The sequence below is a fragment of the Hylobates moloch genome, unplaced genomic scaffold (assembly GCF_009828535.3).
Source record: "Hylobates moloch isolate HMO894 unplaced genomic scaffold, HMol_V3 SCAFFOLD_18, whole genome shotgun sequence".
Taxonomy (NCBI): Eukaryota; Metazoa; Chordata; class Mammalia; order Primates; family Hylobatidae; genus Hylobates; species Hylobates moloch.
In genome coordinates this window covers 19749713-19771175 of record NW_026652293.1, presented here as the reverse complement: position 1 = coordinate 19771175, position 21463 = coordinate 19749713, and the positions used below count along the sequence as shown (strand labels likewise).

At 36.5% G+C, this 21463-nt stretch overlaps 1 long non-coding RNA gene and 2 pseudogenes across 1 annotated transcript in view; 1 reads left to right on the top strand and 2 right to left on the bottom strand.

Moving 5' to 3' along the window:
* LOC131381823 (uncharacterized) overlaps positions 1–21463 on the top strand; it is a 466887-nt gene that overhangs the window by 241564 nt on the left and 203860 nt on the right. The window lies entirely within an intron of this gene.
* Positions 11243–11441, bottom strand: LOC116458194 (small nucleolar RNA U3; annotated as a pseudogene).
* Positions 11688–11774, bottom strand: LOC116458195 (small nucleolar RNA U3; annotated as a pseudogene).

Below are 21463 nucleotides of genomic sequence, written 5' to 3'. Positions count from 1 at the left end.
AAATCAATTACTGTTACCCTGGAAAAGGAAGCTTTAAAAAAATCACAATTTTCTAACAATATTAGAGTGTCAAGAATAATACATACTGAAATATCCATAAATGCAGGAGCCTTCAGTGCACCAGGGGAAAAATAATTCTTAAAAGATTGTAGATGAGTATAGTTACTAGAAGATTCAACTACTGATGCACCTGTAAATTTGAGTCTGTGATATCTGCATTTTAATCTCTCTCTCTCAAGTTCTTGAAATCTGAGTTTGTCACACACTGCTTTCAATAAGGCATCTACTTATATCTGTCTATCTCCACCCACAAGGCATGACATTTTAAAGAGACATTTCTTAAAATAGAAAAAAGAAAGCCAGTTTTATGAAAGATGATGTAATGTCTCTTGGTTTTCCTAACAGAATGTTTTGCATTTCAACAAGGTCTAGGAAATCAGTGACTATTATTGTGTACAAGCAGTGATTTGAGATAAACTATGTAAACCAAATATTTTAAAGTTTTTATATTTGGTTTGAATCAGGTTAGTGGGGGAGAGAGTGAGGGGGAAGAAAATAAGGGCATATAAACACTATAAACACTGTTTTGAACATATTCAGTGAGTTTTAGAAGGTGCTACTGTGTCTATCTTAAACAGGCATCATAACCATTTTTGCACGTGGCCCAGTGTGAACAACCTAGGCGAGCCATTTGTTCAATCAGTGGAGATACAGACTCAGGTCTGTTCTGTGCAGGTTGAGGCATGGTCACTACTGTTTGCCTATTTCTAATTACTGAAGAGAACTTAAAGCACTGACTATGGCTGTGAGACTAGAAAGAACTAAGTTAAAATTATGCCTTGTATCTTCAGCACAATTTCCCCTTTCTGTAATTTTCCTTGGTGTTATGTCTTGCATTTTTCTAGAAGGGAAAAAGAGTGAAAGAGCGAAAACCTAATTATTGAAACTCTCTGTCTTCAAACTCGTTTCTGAAACTTGCTGTAAGGATGAGGGGTATTTTTCTGGCCTCATGAAAGGATGCCCTTTCTTCCTTGGCCAACATGAATGAGAATTTTCCTCTTTCTTGTAAAGAAGAGAGACTTCTTATGAATGAGGCTTTTTAGGGAGGGGGAAGGGGGTTGTCTAAAATCTTGTGTTTATACATCAAAAAAAAAAAAAAGGCCAGTTTAACTTAAATAATTTATTACTTTATGAGTTTCACTTCACTGCATTAATTGTATTAATTTTATACACAACTAGACAATAAGGCCAAAATTCAATGCCTTTATTTTGATTTTTTAAATCTGTTTCTAGCATGTTGAATGGCACTAAGTGAATGAATCAACAGTTAAATCAATGAATTCAGTGATTCTTAAAATGACATTTTAGAGTTAGTGGGTGATGGAACTATTTTTTAATAACAATTGTGGCAGACTGGGAGAAATTGAAAATTACATTGTTTGGAGCTGCAATGAATATTGTAGTAAATATTTGTTGAATGAATGTGAATTAAATTGGATTCTATCCATTGTTTCACCAAAGAGGAAACAAAGCACAAAAGACATTGACTGATTTTTTTTTTTTTTTTTTTTTTTTTTTTGAGATGGAGTCTTGCTCTGTCGCCCAGGCTGGAGTGCAGTGGTGCAATCTCTGCTCACTGCAAGCTCCGCCTCCTAGGTTCATGCCATTCTCCTGCCTCAGCCTCCCCAGCAGCTGGGACTACAGGCATCCGCCACCATGCCTGGCTAATTTTTTTGTATTTTTAGTAGAGACGGGGTTTCACTGTGTTAGCCAGGATGGTCTCGATCTCCTGACGTCGTGATCCGCCCACCTCAGTCTCCCAAAGTGTTGGGATTACAGGCGTGAGCCGCTGCGCCCGGCCGACATTGACTGATTTTCTGATGGTTCTATGTCTAGTTAGTCAAAGAACTGGTACTAGAATACATTTTTGAAATACCCTTTTTATAGACAATTTCAAATATTTTTAAAAGAGATATTATAACAAACTCCATGTTTTCATCAGCAGCATCAAACATTTTAAATTTATAGCCAGTATTGTTTTATCAATACTCACCCCTACACATTGCTGTCTCCAAATTATTTTTATGAAAATACCAATAAACATATAATTTTATCTGTAAGTATTTCAGTATGTACCTCTAAACGATAGAGGCAAAATATACATGGTAACATAAGGTATCACTGTTACATTTTAATGTCACATCTTGATAATTTCTTAATGTCATTTAATATCCAGTCAATGTTCACATTTCCTTGGTTGTCTTATACATTTTTTAACCGTTTAGTTGTTTGGACTGGGATTCAAATAAAGTCCATGCATTGTGATTGCTGATATCTCTTACCTATCTTTTAATCTATAGTTCTGCCTTCTACACCCCTCTTTCTCTCTCTCTGTCTCTGTTTTTCAGTGGTTGTTGTTCAGAAAACCAGGTGTATTCGTTAGAATTTTCCAGAGAAACTAAAACAATAGGAGATAGATAGATAATGAGGTGATTTATTATGGGAATTGGTCTATGGAATTATGGAGGCCAAAAGGTCCCATGATATGCTAACTGTAAGCTGCAGACCCAGAAAAGCGTATGATACAATTCTTTAGTCTTGGTCTGAAGGTCTGAGGATGCTGAGAGGCATGGGTTGCAGGTGGAGGGAAATGGTATAAATCCTGGAGTTAGAAGAAGGTCCGAGAACCAGGAGCTTCGATATCCCAGAGTAGAAGATAGATATCCTAGCTCATGGAGAGACAGAATTTGCCCTTTCTACCCAATTTTTCTTTTATTTGGGCCTTCAGGGGATTGGAGGATACTTGGCCACATGGGTGAGAGTAGATATTTTTAACTCAGACTACTGATTCAAATTCTAGCCTCTTCCAGAAACACCTACAGTGAAACAACCAGAAATAATGTTTTACCAACTGTCTTGACATCCTATAGCCCAGTTAAGATGACACATAAAGCTAACCATCACACCAGGTAATTCTGTTTTCCCAAGTCTGGACTTTGCTTATTGTCTAGAATACAATTTTCTAGCATAAAAATTGTCATGTAGACCTATTTTGTTTTTTTAAAAAATTTGGATGAATGATACAGATACATTGAAAAATACTTCCATAATGTATGTATTTTAAATTTTGAAAAGTTGTGCACATCATATTTATTTTTTTTGGGAAAAAAATTAGAAAAACCTTCCAAAATAACATCTCAAGAAAGTTTTCCACAGGATTCGTTAAATGACCTTATTAAATTTCTAAAGTGTTTGTTTTTCTTCATTATCTTTGATACTTGGATTAAAACCAATTTTTAATTAATGCAGGAAAATACAAATCAGAACTGTGACAGGAACTTTCATAATGCTTAAGTGTTTCTTTACTGATTAGAGCAAATCCAAAGCAGTTATATTAATTTTTATAATTGTTCAGTTTTTTAATTAACCATTTAGAATATAAACCAAATGGATATTTTTTAAAAACCCAGACACCTAAGATCTTATATAATCAAACTCTAACTACTACTTGCTGGTGACATTTCTGGATCCAAAAACATCATTATTTGACCTCTCTGATTTATATAACTGGTCTAACTTCAGATTTTATCTCTGTAGGCCTCTGGGAATGCTTTTAGAGATTCACAGTGAAAAATCGGAGTCAACTCTTGAATTTCTACTTTATTGCATAAAAACAAGGGGACTATAAAATGTGTTCAAAGTGTATAGGATGGAAATACACAGAAATATAGATCACACATAACTTGAATCAGTTGATTCATCTAAATTATAGAAATAGCTAAACAATTGATGTTACGTTGAAGATCCCTTTATTTTTATTTTTATTTTTTTGAGACAAAGTCTTGCTCTGATGCCCAGGCTGGAGTGCAGTGGAGCGATCTTGGTTCCCTGCAACCTTTGTCTCCCAGGTAGGAGTGATTCTCCTGCCTCAGCCTCCCAAGTAGCTGCGATTACAGGCACCTGCCACCAAGCTCAGCTAATTTTTGTATTTTTATTTTTATTTTTTTAGTAGAGACAGGGGTTTTACCATGTTGGCCAGGCTGGATTCCGACTCCTGATCTCAAGTGATCCGCCTGCCTTGGCCTCCCAAAGTGCTGGGATTACAGGCATGAGCCACTACGCCCAACCTGAAGATCCATTTAAAAAGTTATCTCCTTCATTAGAGATTTCCATTCTCCTCTTGCTCTTTTGTTGACCTGAGTTTCCTCTGGGCACTTTAATTTCTGCAGTTGTGAAAACAGCTGCATCTTAAACAGAGCCACCAGAGAACTACAGAGGAAGCTACATTTGATTTCTTTTCATGAGACACACTTAAGAGGGAAAGCTGGGTGAAGAGTATATGAGGACTCTGAACTACATTTGCAAATTTTCTGTAAATCTAAAACTATTCCAAAAGAAAATTAGGAAACTTGGGTTTTATTAATTACTTCTAAGTAGCCAAAGGCTCTAGATGGCCGATTTAAGCACTGAAGCTTTAAAAATTACTATAGCAATTTTGAATTTGTTATGTTCCTTTCGGAAATTAAATTATTACTTAATTCTTTTCTAGTGAGTCTGGATTCTTAGTCTTGTCCTGTCTACAGTCTTAAACATGGCAATTCCATTTTCCATAAGACATCCAGAGGCATCTTACTAAATAGCAAAACTTTTTGGACTTCCTTTCAAGCATAAAAGATATAACAGACAAACTTCTCTTCCTTCCTCTTTCTCTTCTCTCATCCTGCAGCCTCTTACAGAACATGGATGACCACCATTACACTGTTTATGATGAGTATTGCACTTGACTGCTCACTTGTCATCCTTATAATGTGGTAAATATTATGGACATAGAGGCCATTTGTCACTGTTTTCCCAGCATCTACTACAGTATCCTACATATAAGGAGAAAACAATGAATGATTATGGTTGTTGAATGCAAAACTTATGACATCATAATTATTGGAATTTACTGAAGAATGTAGGGTTATATTACACAAAATCCTGTGCTTTTCAAACCAGTGGGTTTTCACGTTTTAGTTCTGTACACTGTTCTGTTTGATTGTCATTTGTCACTTCTTGCTCTTCTGTACCTGCCTGTGTATATGCCTGTTGTAGCTATATCTTCTTCTGATTTGATGATTTTCATGTAATTTTTGCTTTCTGCTCGAAAGAATATGAGACTATTCTATTTGTGGCTAGAATTGTTTGATCCTAACTACATTAACTAATTATATTAAAGAGCTGATTAATTAAATGCTGTTTAATTTTGTAATACTATTGGTTTGGTATATCTTCCTTGAATTCTTATTTTCAATCCAATCATCCATTGTTTTTATATTATTTAATAATAGCTTTATAATAAAGCAATAATTACTTTTCTAGAACAAACTGCTATCATGTACTATAAGCATGAGCTTATAGTTAATTAAATAAACTTAACCATGTCTATTTTAATGTTAAAAGCAAAACAAAACCAACAAAAACTTTAATAATTAACAAAGATAAGTAAAACAGTTTCAGCAGAAACCTCTAGTCTTGTTTATGGAAAGATTAGTACATCAAATTATGTTCTGTCAAATAATCAGAATATTTGCGTAATAAGAATTAGAATGATATTTTTTTCTAGAATTCATAACGGCCATTTTTTAAAAAATGAAACCATGTGAGTGTTGAATATTTTTTTCCTAGCTTATAGATGAGGAAACTGGTACATGAGAAACAAAATATTTGTATTCAACTCCCAATTTTGGCCATTTTTAGTTATAATACCACCCCTTTTTGTTAACTCTGTTTTTAAGGCAATGATTATTTAATTCTCCCCTCCTCATAGCTTGTTTTTTTTTTTAAATAGAAGAACCTCACACTGATGTGCTTTATCACACAATAGATTTAGCTGTGGTTTTCTTGTGAGGGTCTTGTGTTCTTGATGGTGCTATGAGACTGACATTTATCCTCTCAGTTTCCTTGTTAAACATTCTCAGCAGAGTGCCTTGGACTGACAAACTGAAATACATTTTGATTAGGCAACATGAGCAGAAGGAGTGTGGGGAGAGGACTGTATAAATCTGTTTTACTCAACGTTGAAGAAATGTTAAGTGTTAATTCCTTGCATCAAATAAAGTACACCAAGTATATATGCAGTGTTCCTGAGAGCTTCCTAATGAACTGAAAAAACAAACAATCTGAGGTGGGAAGAAATATATTTCATCAACCCCCTGAGCAGCAATGATTTGCCTCAGCTTGTCATACATACTTGATTCTGATTAAAATAAGGCAAATGAACTAGTTTAATCTTTCTTGATAAGAAATTGCATTTGTCGTTAGTAGAATTTCAAATTTCACATAATATGGAATCTGTATGTTGATTGTTATTATGGAGACTAGCAAGGCACATGAAACTATTGAGCGGAGGAACATATTTTAGTGACTATAACTGGTTTGAGAATTGATTGTTTTTAAGTGACCCAAATGACCATGGCGATGAGATTGGATATGAGAAGCCTGGATAAAGAGGAATTCAAACTTGTAATTAAAATAAAACCTTCCTCAAATTGCTCCACTCTGTTTGAACATTTCTTGTAGTTAGATTAGTAAAACACTATGATGGTGTCTGATGTTTCAAGTAAGAAGGTTCTGCACTGTTGGGGAGAAACAAAGGCAATGCAGTGATTTCTAGAGTAAAAGTCCTGTGCTACAAAAAAGAGACGAAGGTCATTAAGATAAAAAGGGGCAGGGATGAATAAGCAGAGCACAAAGGATTTTTAGGGCAATGCAACTATTCTTTGTGATACTTTAATGATGGCTACATGTCATTATACATTTCTCCAAACCTATGGAATGCAAAACACCAAGAGTGAACACTAAATGTAAACCATGGACTTTGAATGATGATGTTTCAATGTAGACTCATCAACTGTATAAAACAAAACAAAACAAAAAACCAAAACACCGTGTACCACTCTGTGGAGGATGTCAATCATAGGGGAGGCTGTGGGTGTGTGGGGACAGGTGCTACATGGAAACTCTGTACCTTCCTCTCAATTTTCTTCCTAAAATTGCTCTAAAAATTAAGCCTATTTAAAATGAACTTATCACTTTTCAGTAGAGCTTCTACAAACAAACAAAAAAGTTGGAGATAGTTCCCAGGCCCCCTTAGTTTTGCTTTCATGCTGTGAATCTGAGTAGAAGGCCATTTGGAAGCTTGTTTACATACTCTAGGGTGGCAATTAACAAAATAGCTTCCCAGGTTGTGAAGCTAGTTGGCATCTACTGGGTATAGAATAACTTTTGAGAAATGATCTATATATGATTTTGACCAAAACTCTATTCTGCCTACATGATAATAAATTGAGTCGATTTTGTATTTAGTAAAATGCTTTATGTTTCAGAGAGCAAGTTCAACATATAATCTCATATGATCACAAGAACTATGTTAGGTATGAGTATCCTCACTTTATTGATGAGGTTCACAAAGTTTGTCACTTGCTAAATAACTCTAGAACATAAAACCTGACTTTCTGATTTTAAATTCAGAGGTATTTTACCATTTTGCTGCTTGAATTTTTACCTGATGTCATAAATGGGAGTCACCCTGATGGAGAGCATCTTGTAGCAGTCAGACAAAATATCTATTCTTATATTCTGTTATTGACTCTTGCAACTTGCAAGCAAGTGGCTTTTCCTATTTATGCTAATAGATGGACACATATCATGCATTTCAAACCCCATGTCATACACTGTGATAAAAAAATATTTTAGCCTGGTGCAGTAGGTCATGCCTGTAATCCCAGCACTTTGGGAGGCTGAAGCAGGTGGATTGCTTGAGTCCAGGAGTTCAAGACCAGCCTGGGCAACTTAGCAAAATCCCATCTCTATTCTCACTCTCTCTCTCTCTCTATATATATATATATCGATATATATATATAAAATTTAAAAATTAGCTGAGTGTGGTAGCACATGCCTGTAGTCCCAGGTACTTGAGAGACTGAGATAAGAGAATAGCTTGAATGTGGGATATTGAGGCTGAAATGAGCTGAGATTGTGCCACTGCACTCCAGTCTGGGCAACAGAGTGAGACCCTGTCTCAAAATCAAAACAAAAAACCCAAATATATATTAATATATAGTGGGGCCTTCTATAATTCCATCCTCTAATTTCATGCTGGGATTGTTTTGTATGTGAGATCAAGTAATTCCCTTCCCTTTGTGTAATTTAGTTATGAAATCATTGATTTCTGGTTATAGATTTTGGAATGTTGAGGATTGTGCTAAAGAAAGACATTTAATGGTTATATAATTTTTATCGGAAGAAGCCAACATGTTTTGTCAGTGGAATAATTTTATTATAATCAATGCTTATTTACTGAGCTATAAATAGCTCATCTTTTTCAGGAGAAATGTAACATTTTATTTTTATGATATATAATATGTTATGGTCCATTTTAATTACCTGTTTGTCCCACTCTGCACTACTCCCAAGGTTTAATTCAATTTAGTTAATACCTCTATCTTTAGGAGGGATATTTTATATTATGAAGAGATGTATTCTCCCTAAGTTAATAAAGTCTGTAGTGTCAATGCAATGTCAATAGCATTTCCAAATAGAATTGTTAAGAATAAAATGTTTAACTGAAATGTATATACAAAAGTGGCTGGAAAAGAGGAGTAATGCAGGCAGAGAATGGTCTTATCCAGTGTTGAATTGTATTTTAAAGATTTTAAAGCTATAGGATCTTTGGCACTGGTGCAGATAGTGACTCAGCAGAGCAGAGTAGTCCAGGAACAGACCCATATGTCTATTTGGGTATGTGAGGTGACATTTCAATTCAATAGCTGAAGTTGAGATAAAAATAGCTCATGTGGACAAATAAAGATGGATCACAGTTCTTATAACAAGTGAGACTTTTGCTTTTCACTTATACTATCTCGTCCTATTTCACATTTTTACTATGTACATGTTTTATTTTTATAGTAAAAATTGTTTATTTTTTAAAAAGCTAATGACCTCATAATTTGTCTACCTTCTGTTGTGTTAATATCCACTAACTCTGTTGTTACATGAAAATGCGTCATTTGCCCTATGTGTTTTGCTCTATGTAAACCTTGACTGTTTATTTTTAAACATGGACTTTTATGTTGATTACAACATATTTTGCTTAAAAAATACAAGACAATCAGGTGCTTTTGACAGGTAGTTTTAATCCCCTAATTTCCTTATCTTGCTTCTTGTTGACAGCTCTTGATTCCACTTTAAATCTCTGATTTTATAAAAGTCAGTTCTCTCTTGTGATGCAATACCCGTGACCTTCATTACTGGCAAAGAAGATTCTGCTTACTATTTGATCTGCAGATTTGTGGGTTCCTTATCTGAGCTGAGCTTCTTACAGCTATGACTCTGTTGTCAACGTGGTACAACTTCCACTTCATTAAAATCTGGATGCCACTGGCAGCACTTCAGAACCACTATGTCTTAATCAAATAATGATTTGAAATGAACTTGCGTAACTGAGATTGTTCTAGGAGATCAAGATACCTGAATCCCAGTGGAGAAAAAATTTCCTAGAAATAAAGTATTACCTGCCTGTCTCTTTTGGTGTTATAAAGAGGTGCTTTATGTATCTTACATATCTCTAATTTATCCTATAATAAATTTTATATAAAATAGGATAATTTTCTTTAGGGAGGGATGTATGCACATACGTATATGTGAATTTATGTATATTTGTATACATATATGTAGTTACACACAAAATATACACACGTCACCTAAAAAGCGATTTTACATTATGTAAGATGCGTAATAATTTTTTTTTTTTTTTTTTTTTTGAGACAGAGTCTCGCTCTGTCACCAGGCTGGGTTGCTGTGGCACAATCTTGACTCACTGCAACCTCCAACTCCCTGGCTCAAGTGATTCTCCTGCCTCAGCTTCTTGAGTAGCTGGGATTACAGGCACGTGCCACCATGCCCAGCTAATTTTTGTATTTTTAGTAGAGATGGAGTTTTACCATGTTGGCCAGGAGAGTCACGATCTCCTGACCTCACGATCCACATGCCTCGGCCTCCCAAAGTGCTGGGATTACAGGCGTGAGCCACTGTGCCCAGCCAATAGCTATTATAAAAATGGAATACAAAATTCACTAGTAGCTTATAGTAGGATTCTGACCACAACTCAATTACTGTTATGCTGGGAATTTACATTGTTGTATTTAACTACTTAACTCTCACATTTACTGTTTCCTCATCATTCTTTCTTGTTTCCTTCATCTAAGCTACCATCTCAGTGGGCTTTTTCAGTTGTAGGAAAGGAAACGGAATAAAAATGCCGCTGGGAAATTTTAACCTTTCTGTAAGACCTCTAGGTGACATGAACCTCTAGTGGTGAAAGGCTGACAAAAGGCAAATAAATGTTTCGGACTGAATTGAGGATAAAGGTCTACTGCTTCTAGTAGCTGTAAGCTTCATATGGATTTATCTACCATAGAAAAGCAAATCTACCTTCAAAATCCTTTATAAATATAGATGTATTTTTAAAGCTAAAAGTTTTGTGTTCATTGCTGAATAGCGAAAGAAAAACATCTAAAACTGGTAAAACAATCTATTTCAAAATATTTAGGAATTATGCAGTTACACGTAGTAATGGATATTTATTCTGTACTTTATGTAATAACAAACAGCACCTATGAAGTGAAATGTAAGATTGGACTTTCTAGCTTATTCTAAATATCAGTGTGGCTTGCATTTCTGTCAATAATTTTAACTGTATAAATGTTATTTTATAAGAATATACTAAATTTTGTACTTGATATTTCTTTACAGTTTCCTAGTTGAAAAGATTATCTTCACAAGATTTAAGATTCTTTAAGTGGATAGTATTACAAAAAAAAGTAGGCCAGGCGCAGTGGCTCACGCTTGTAATCCCAGCACTTTGGGAGGCCGCGGCGGGTGGATCACGAGGTCAGGAGATCGAGACCACGGTGAAACCCCGTCTCTACTAAAAATACAAAAAATTAGCCGGGTGTAGTGGCGGGCGCCTATAGTCCCAGCTACTCGGAGAGGCTGAGGCAGGAGAATGGCGTGAACCCGGAGGCGGAGCTTGCAGTGAGCCGAGATCGCGCCACTGCACTCCAGCCCGGGTGACAGAGCGAGACTCCGTCTCAAAAAAAAAAAAAAAAAGTACAAATTGTGTAAGTATAATTTGTAACTTTGTGACCAGAACACTGTCTAACACACATAAGCACTTATTAATTTTGTTTTAACAAGAAAAACCACTCAGATTCCATCCTCCCAGAGGAAGAGAAAAATGATCATCAATGGCAAATGGCATTTGCAGTGAAGCAGCACCAAGAGCCAGCTTCACGCTGGTGAGGGAACCCTGCACCTCCTTCTGGTTTCCAGTGCTCTGCACCAGCAATCCCCAACCTTTTTGGCACCAGGGACCAGTTTTGTGGAAGACAACTTTTCCAAGGAACAGGGTGGGGGGATGGTTTTGGAAAGAAACCGTTTCACCTCAGATCATCAGGCATTAGATTCTCATAAGGATCACGTAATCTAGATCATTTGCATGTGCAGTTCACAATAGGGTTCAAGCTCCAATGAGAATCTAATGCCACTGCTGATCGAACAGTAAGTGAAACTCGGACCGTAATGCTCGCTTGCCTGCCATTCACCTCCTGGTTCCTAACAGGCTACGGACAGGTACTGATCTGCTGCCCTGGGGTTGGGGACCTCTGCTCTACACATTCAGAGAAACTTCTCCAGTAATGAACTGTAGAAATGATCCCTGAAAGTATTGTCTTATTAATTTTTGTTGAATAAATCAATATATCCTTATATTTGTGGTTGAACCGTCAGTGAATAATTAAGTACTTGGCATTTTCACTGCTAAGTATTATATGCTGTTAGGATACAAAAAAAAAAAAAAAATTAAGTGTGGCCCTTCCAGTTGAGAGCAAAACCATATAGATGTGAAAAGATTTGACAAGGAATAACTTTTTAAAAATATTAACCAGTATAAATAATAGATGAATTTTACATTTTTTCTATTTTATTCACATTCATCATTACATTAGTGGTCACTATTATTTATGTTCATATAAATGAATTAGTTAATGTATCAGATGTAGTCTTTGATTTTTAAAAGATTCTCATTGGGCCCTACTAGTTGTAATCCTAGACTGTATGTACAAGTGAAAAATAGTATGTACTATATACAAATAAGTGAAAATAATACTTTCCTGGAAATTCAAAAGTTAGACTTCATAGCTGAGGATGCTTGGGGAAAGGCTTAGGCCAGCCCATTCTTAGATGAAGAATATTCAACTTGTAGGGAGAAGAGAAATATATCAAACCTTGGTAGCCTAGAAGTAAAGCAGGCTGAAGAACTTGATTTTTCTATCTTTTTAACTTAAATTTCAAATCTGGATTTGATCACTTTGAAGTGAGCAGAGATCAAGTATTTATATAGCAAGCAAAAGAAATCAAGAGTAGTTTGCCCATGTGCTGAGGACCCCACGTGCGCCAAGTGTTCCTTGGATTAAGGATGGAGGGGAAGAGGTGGTTGTTCAGGCAGTTGCACCCACAATTCAGGACTAATGCACCTTGCTGGGTAAATATCTGAAGAGCGCTAATTATTAGATATGAACTGTGACTATTAATTACCCATGGTGATTAATTACTCATGGTGACCCATATAAAGTTTTAAAACCTACTCAACTACAGCAGCACTTTTTCTCCTTACAGACAGTGTTGCATGGTGGACAGGGTGGATGAAGAGGAGCCACGAGTTTTCCTTTGAACTGTGCTCCTCGATCATTTTTTTCTAACCCAAAACTTGAGCATCTGACAGATGGCCATCAGTGAAAATGAATCTCAGTGGCAGTAGTTTCTAGTAGGAAAGAAATTATACTCTCTCGGGAAAGTGAATCACATTCTGAGGGAGGGGTATGTAGTTTGAAAAAGTTCCTTCCTGCCGGGGGGATTCTGATGCACCATGCCTCCCTTTAGTAGGAATCCTGCCTTAATTTTGTCCACAGTAACAACAACAACAAAAAATCCAACATAGGGAGGGTGGAGAACATAAATAAAATCCCTATTGTCATATTCTGAGTTATCCTGCATACTAAAACTGAGATGAATGTACACATATAAAAAAATAATGGGATGGAGGAAAAACATAACTAAAATGGAAAAGTAAAAGCCTGACCATATATGGTCTAACAAATACCAGACTGTGGGAGGTATGTTGGCATTTGTCAGTAATCAGTGTATAGATTACTGAACAAGTCAGTGTGATTTCTGTCATGTGTGACAGGTTAATCAAGAAGACTCTATGAGAAACTGGAGGATTCTGTGAAGTATATATAAAGATTTTTTATTTATTTGGTGGCACCATTGATTTCTTTAAGATACCCTCAAAATTTTTTGGTTAAATCGTATTTGTCTGTTTTGATCATTAAAATATTTCATAAGGATATTTTCCCCTTTTAAAGTTAGGAAAGTGCCAGTAAAAATCATACAAGTATATTTGACAGTAATTCAATAGTTTGTATAACTTCTCGTTCTGCAATAAAGTGGTAATATGCAGATATTGTAGAACTGCCATAGGGAAAAGTTTGTAATACTAGGAGATTTCTGTGCTCATTTGGATTTATCCTGAGGAATAAAATCGAATCATTGTGAAATATCAGACAATTCACTGAATGATTTTATCTTACTATAAGATTCCTCACCAGAGCATTTCATCCAATTCTTGGCTGATGTTATTATTTGAGTGACATTGAGAAGGGAAAGGAAACAAATTCCTTTTTGTATATTTATGGACTAGACAAGACAGGTCTCTGAGAAAAATAAGAAATTTTGAAAACTACAGCTATGTAAGCATTAAAATGCCAACATTCTGGAAATAACACACCTCACATTGGAGACTTTCTTAAAAGTCTACATCATTTAAATCTCTAAATGTTTATGGTAATTTATTAGTAATTACCACATAGTAAGCTTTCATTTTTATAGTTTTTCTTTTGCTTTTTAGTCATTCAATTCAGAACACATTCTGGTTATGGGCACTATTGCATTTATACAGTACAAAGATAATTGATATTTATTAAATATCTCAGAGGTACCATAAAAATTAAGTTCTCTGTGTCATCAAAGAAACATAAAACTGTGTTTAAAATAATTGTGTAAAATACGCTTTATTTTTATTTTTTATTTTGAAAAGTACAATTTTTATAAGATACTTTACCGGAATTCCCTACTACTTGACTATATCATATAATGCAATACGCTATGCTGATTTGAATTACTGTATATGTTCTTATTAGTTACTTTTTAGTCCAAAATGACTTTGATCTTGCAGATTGCTAACAGAACAAAATGTGAGGTATTCACTTTGAAATAAGAGAATGGAGGTTGGTAAGACTAGTGTAGATCTTATAATGAATTGAATAAATATTCATAAAAACTCAATGTTATATTGCATGATTCTAGAAGTGTTTTATATATATAACTAAAAGGAATGTAAGTTTATCATGTTCTATGGTGATTTTTTTCCTTTTGAATATATAAAACCTCCTTTACTCATTTCAGAAACAAGGCATAAATGTAATCATATATTTGTGCCATTGAAGATTGGTAACATATCAAGGGGAAAAAAGTCTTGTTAAAACTCTTTTTTTTTTTTTTTTTTTTTTTTTGTGAGACGGAGTCTTGCTCTGTCGCCTAGGCTGGAGTGCGGTGGTGCGATCCCGGCTCACTGCAAGCTCCACCTCCCAGGTTCACACCATTCTCCTGCCTCAGCCCTCCCGAGTAGCTGGGACTACAGGTGAGAGGTGACAGCATGCTGGCAGTTCTCACAGCCCTCGCTCGCTCTCGGCACCTCCTCTGCCTGGGCTCCCACTTTGGTGGCACTTGAGGAGCCCTTCAGCCCACCGCTGCACTGTGGGGGCCCCCTTCTGGGCTGGCCAAGGCGGGAGCCGGCTCCCTCAGCTTGCAGGGAGGTGTGGAGGGAGAGGCGCGAGCGGGAACCGGGGCTGTGCGCGGCACTTGCGGGCCGGCTGGAGTTCCGGGTGGGCGTGGGCTTGGCGGGCCCCTCACTCAGAGCAGCAGGCCAGCCCTGCCGGCCCCGGGCAATGAGGGGCTTAGCACCCAGGCCAGCGGCTGTGGAGGGTGTACTGGGTCCCCCAGCAGTGCCAACCTACCGGCACTGTGCTTGATTTCTCACCAGACCTTAGCTGCCTTCCCCCGGGGCAGGGCTCAGGACCTGCAGCCCACCGTGCCTGAGCCTCCCACCCCCTCCATGGGCTCCTGTGCGGACCGAGCCTCCCCAGCAAGCGGCACCCCCTGCTCTACAGCGCCCAGTCCCATCGACCACCCAAGGGCTGAGGAGTGCGAGCTCGTGGCGCGGGACTGGCGGGCAGCTCCACCTGCAGCCCCGGTGCGGGATCCACTGGGTGAAGCCAGCTGGGCTCCTGAGTCTGGTGGAGATGTGGAGAACCTTTATGTCTAGCTCAGGGACTGTAAACACACCAATCAGCACCCTGTGTCTAGCTCGAAGTTTGTGGATGCACCAATCGACACTGTGTCTGGCTGCTCTGGTGGGGCCTTGGAGAACCTTTGTGTCCATACTCTGTATCTAACTGATCTGATGGGGAGGTGGAGGACTTTTATGTCTAGCTCAGGGATGGTAAATACACCAATCAGCCCCCTGTCAAAACAGACCACTGGGCTCTACCAATCAGCAGGACGTGGCGTGGGTGGGGCCAGATAAGAGAATAAAAGCAGTCTGCCCGAGCCAGCAGTGGCAACCAGCTCCGGTCCTATTCCACACTGTGGAAGCTTTGTTCTTTCGCTCTTTGCAATAAGTCTTGCTACTGCTCACTCTTTGGGTCCACACTGCTTTTATGAGCTGTAACAGTCACCGTGAAGGTCTGCAGCTTCACTCCTGAAGCCAGCGAGACCGCGAGCCCACCGGGAGGAACGAACAACTCCAGACATGCCGCTTTAAGAGCTGTAACACTCACCGCCAAGGTCTGCAGCTTCACTCCTGAGCCAGTGAGACCACGAACCCACCAGAAGGAAGAAACTCCCAACACATCTGAACATCAGAAGGAACGAACAACTCCAGACGCGCCACCACAAGAGCTATAACACTCACCGCGAGGGTCCGCGGCTTCATTCTTGAAGTCAGACCAAGAACCCACCAATTCCGGACACACAGGTACCCACCACCACTCCCAGCTAACTTTTTTTTTTTTTTTTTGTATTTTTAGTAGAGGTGGCGTTTCCCCGTGTTAGCCAGGATGGTCTCGGTCTCCTGACCTAGTGATCTGCCTGCCTGGCCTCCCAAACTGCTGGGATTGCAGGCATGAGCCACCACGCCCGGCCTTAAAACACATTCTTCAAGGGAACCGTTAATATATCCTTCACACCACATACTAAAATCTGGTTAGCAATAATTGGGTGTGGTTTGTTTGGCAATATCTGGAAGATTAAAAAAATGCTTCATGAAAGTATCTGAAGAACTAGCATTAAATGGATGACTTCACAATGTGGAATGAAAACTATTGACATTTTCTACAAAATTAAACCTAGTTATACACCAGTACATATAAATCACAGCTTTTCTCTCAACTTAGGCTAAATTATGCTTTGGAAACAGGCAACCCTGAAATCTTAGTCGATCAGCATACCAAACTTTATTTCTTGTCTTACTGTTTAACACGGGCTGGCTTTTCCTTTGCTCTATTTCATCTTCTCTCAAGCACCCAGCCTGGCTCCGTAGTTCTCTCTGGGATACTGCTGGTCTCAAGGCAGAGGAGAAAAAAATGGCAAACCGTGACCTTTAAACTTTAAGGTTCAGCTCAGAAGAAACACACATCTTTTCTGTGTATTTCATATTTGTGTCTGAGTTAAATAGCTTGGGGATGAATAGTCCTCCCACAGTGAGAGTCATTGGTGGGGAACAGCAACAAATATTTTAAACAATAATACTATCTAATATATATATTTCTCATTAATCTTCATTAAGGAGTTGATAAACAATTATTACTCCAGATATGGCTAAATATGATTTAATTCATATTAATATGTAATTTCATTTTTTGAGTCATGCTTTTACTGCCTAACTGGTACACAGCTGATTAAAACAATTTTTTTTTCTTATTGCAGAAAACTCTAGAACCCTATATATGTATAGCTACCCCAAGTGTATTTTGTTCAAGAAATGTTTAATATCACATATATTTATGAATATGACAGAGTTCCTATCCCCCCAGAAGCTCAGAGTTTAGTTGATGAAATAATTAGGCTGAATATTATGATCATAATAAAATGGAAACGTGATTTATTGAATATTATTTTTAAAATATTATAAAATGTGCTTTATGTAGATTTTCTCACTTAATACAACAATACTACCTGATATCAATATTTTTGTTCCTGTTTACAAATGAAGAAACAGGCTTAGGGTTATTAAGTAACATGCCGAAGTTCATGTAGCTATGTGCAACTCGAACTACGTTATCTGCTCTAAAGCCTAAACTCTCTTCAGAGACACTGTCAGCTCCTATTTTTAGTTTTCTAAAAATGTCCTGTTTTCATTCTGTGTGATCCTGAAGTTATTGTCTACTCTGCATTCCGTGTCTGGGTTTTTGACAAGGTTGAGGGCTATTTTCTGTTTTCATTTAATGAGAACCTTCTCTTTTAAGGTCAAAGCTGAAATGTACATTTCATTGGGCAAGACATGGGAGATGTATCACCCTCTGTGTATCTTGACTCAGATTTTTCAGTGGTAGCAATTTAGAACTCTTTCACCATTTATCCACTTCAAAGTAGTATTGGCTATTGTTGCATAGAGTGTAATCTACTTGTCTAATAAAACAATTGTATACTTTTCTGTTGGTCTTTGTCAAGCACTCATGCTGTGCATTACTGATCAAAACTGAAAAACTCAAAACTGCTTTTATAAATTCTGATGACTTAAGGGCCATAATAATTGCCTTCATATATATATATGTATTTTTTTTTTTTTTTTTTTTTTGAGACCGAGTCTCGCTCTGTCGCCCAGGCTGGAGTGCAGTGGCGCAATCTCGGCTCACTGCAAGCTCCGCCTCCCGGGTTCACGCCATTCTCCTGCCTCATCCTCTCCGAGTAGCTAGGACTACAGGCGCCCGCCACCACGCCCGGCTAATTTTTTTTGTATTTTTAATAGAGACGGGGTTTCACCGTGGTCTTGATCTCCTGACCTCGTGATCCACCCGCCTCGGCCTCCCAAAGTGCTGGGATTACAAGCGTGAGCCACCGCGCCCGGCCTTATATATTTTTTAAAAGTTGAAGTATATTTTTCTATCTAATTATAGAGAGTAAATTAGGAGGTAGCTACAAGAAGCCAAATCTTAAATATATGAAAGTTTTTGTTTTAATATATAAGAGCTTTTTGCTAGAAAAAATGAACACTTTTGGAGGTGGAGAGTTTTTTTTTGTCTGTTTTGTCATTGTAGATGTCAAGTAGCATCTAGGTATCTACATTGTAGAGATATCTTGGACGTAATTCTAGCATTAGACAAAACTTAAAAGATATTGACAGTCTTTGCTTGCAGACTCTGTTTTTCATTCCTGAAGCACAACTCAGATCCCATGCCCTTACTCTCCTAAGGCAAATTTACTTACCAAACACAAATGAATGATGGAGATTTTAATGAAGATTTCTTGGGATGAGAAAGGAGAAAATGTATGTTACCAGCCACATAGCAAGGAACTTTATGAAATTTTCATTACGTACTTTGTTTTTCCAAATCCTTTCCTCAGCTTTCATCTGCCAGGGTGTTTTCAGCTCCCTGTGCCTTCCATCCTTATTCAGGCTCCTTAATTTTCATGGATCTCATTCTTCTCAACTGAATGTCAACAAATATTCTCTGCAAGACTCTATCCCCTTTTTGAAATCAGCAATATAGCTCTTTATTTCTCCAATCATGTATATTTCTAGTCTCTTCACCCTGCTGTACTAACAAAGCACTCACTGGCTAACTATATCCACTCTTTCTTGAACTCGGGAATTATTAAAAATAACTATAACTTCATGATATGAATACATATATGCATACTTACATATATCTTGAGATTAGAATGTCTTAAACATTGATGAAGATACCATTTGGATTAAGAAGACTTGCAAGTACAAAAACCATTTCTGCTGTCAATAAGCTTAAAATTTTGCATATATATATATATTATTTTTTGTATTTGGACTGCATAATGCATGCATAGAGGGAAACCAGAGATTTGACACTAGCATTCCATTATCATGTTGTCACAAATATAGCATATATTTTTTAAAATTAGTTAGGATGTACCTTGCTTTTTTTTTTTATGTGCAATATAACCAAAGTTCCTGGAAGTCACAAATTAAAATGCATGTAGAGAAAATTGGACTCCTTTTTCTCTTGTTTGTGTTTAACACAGGATAATTTTCTCCCTCTGTTCTTCCAAAGTTCTTAATTGAAGGACAACCTGCAAGGCCACAGATAAATGGTTTCTCTAAGTAATTGATACTCCAAGAATTCTGAATTGCACAGATGAGTTAGACACCCCAAGGAAAGAAAAAAACTTCCCAGAAAGTAAGAGAAAATGAAATGTTTAGAGAGAAAGAGTATGTGAGTTGGATTTCAAGGGAAAAAGTGAAGATAGAAGCTTCTGCCTTCTCTCTTGCTCTTTCAAGCTCTTTTAAATATACATTAACAATTCTTGGTTTTACCTTATAGTATTGGGGCGAAGTCGTAGCCATTTAAAAAAAAACCACAATTTCCTTTGAAAAGCAGTGCCACTTTTAATTTTAAAACATCTCATGTTTGTGTTTATATGAAGTATTGAATGTATCCTACAGTTTCTTATGAATCTTGTAAATCTACCAGTGTAATGTTTTTCTACCTCAAGATTCATGAGGTAATGTGTAAAGAAGCATAATGAAATAGTTTTATTAAAACAGGAAAGTATTATGATATTTGCAAAGTGACAATTAAAAAATAATAACATGACTTCTAAAACTTAGATGTCCTCTCATTTGTTTCATATTTTATGAAATGAAAATACCCCAGAAATGCCATGGGATAATGTTCTATCCCCTGAAAACTATCATATATGACCTTCGTACAATAGATGTATAATCTTCATTCTTTAATTTTTAGTATATCCACAATTGTATTATTTTGCTCTCTTACATACAGATTTATTTTATTTTCCATTGTAGAAACTTAGCTTCTCAGCCTTTAGGCATTTTGGGATCATGTGGTTTCATTAAACTCTATTTATTATAAATCTGTTCATGGTAGTCAGTATTTTTGTTACCTTGTGACATTTTCATTTTCTTTTCTAATTAGATGGTAAACTGTTCAAAATCTAAATAAAAACTCATACAAAATACTAGCATTCTAGCTTATTTCTTTTTTTTTAAAACCAGGGGTGAGGTGCTAAATAAATTATTAATTTGTTTAGGACATACAAGTGAGTTCAGTAAACTTAAAAATAAACTGGAGGGGTTGATGTTGATAGTAAATAACAGCACTAATCAATCTTAATTTTATAAAACTTAAGGAAATAAAGTACACCCTTTTAATTCTTTAGTAACTTACATTGCTACAAAATTGTTTGTAATGAGTTAGGGAATCCCAGTACAGATTCTTAGAACATTTTAGGATTAAAGAAGAGATTTTGTCTGCAATAAGGAATGTTTCATGTTAGTGTTTTATGGTATTTTTATATTGTAAATTCACTGCTTTTAGTGTTCTTTAAAGGCAATGCAAATATTAACAGTTAAATATATATTTCATGGTTAATTTCCTCAGTAAAACATCAGTGTCCCAAACTCTGAGGGACTGAAATATTTTGGATAAATTTATTTTCTATGTATTTGAGGCTTAGTAATTATGATGATATCTAAAACTGTTATATGCATTTCAGTCTATTTGACACATGATTAAATTTTGAATTCTTTTTCATTTTGGAGTATATTGAACATAAATTGATATTTAATTTGAGTCTTAAACACACTGCAAACATTCCACTTTATTTGGTACTTTTGGAGCTTTTAGACATAAATCTGGATTGGCTTAGGCCTGTGAACCCGAACCCACTGGTGAGGGCTTGATACCGTCTCAGGCTTTAAATCTTTGTAAGTAATTGTTTAACATAAAAATTATTGAAACTTTTTTTTAGTGATTGACTCTGCTAGGTAGACTGAGCAGATATCATAGAAATGAATCTGTTTTAACTAAATTAGAAAATACTAAGAAATTATGTATATTTGCATTCAGAGTGCCTGCCACATAATATGTGTTACAATAATTTGTTAACAAAATAAGCACATGAATGCATCAGTAAAACAAACCTATTATGTAGAAATACTTTAACCATTTTTCTTCCTTGCCATTTTCAAGTTATTTATAGGTATTTCTTTTAGGTAATTGCTGTAATTTTTTTATACATACATTTT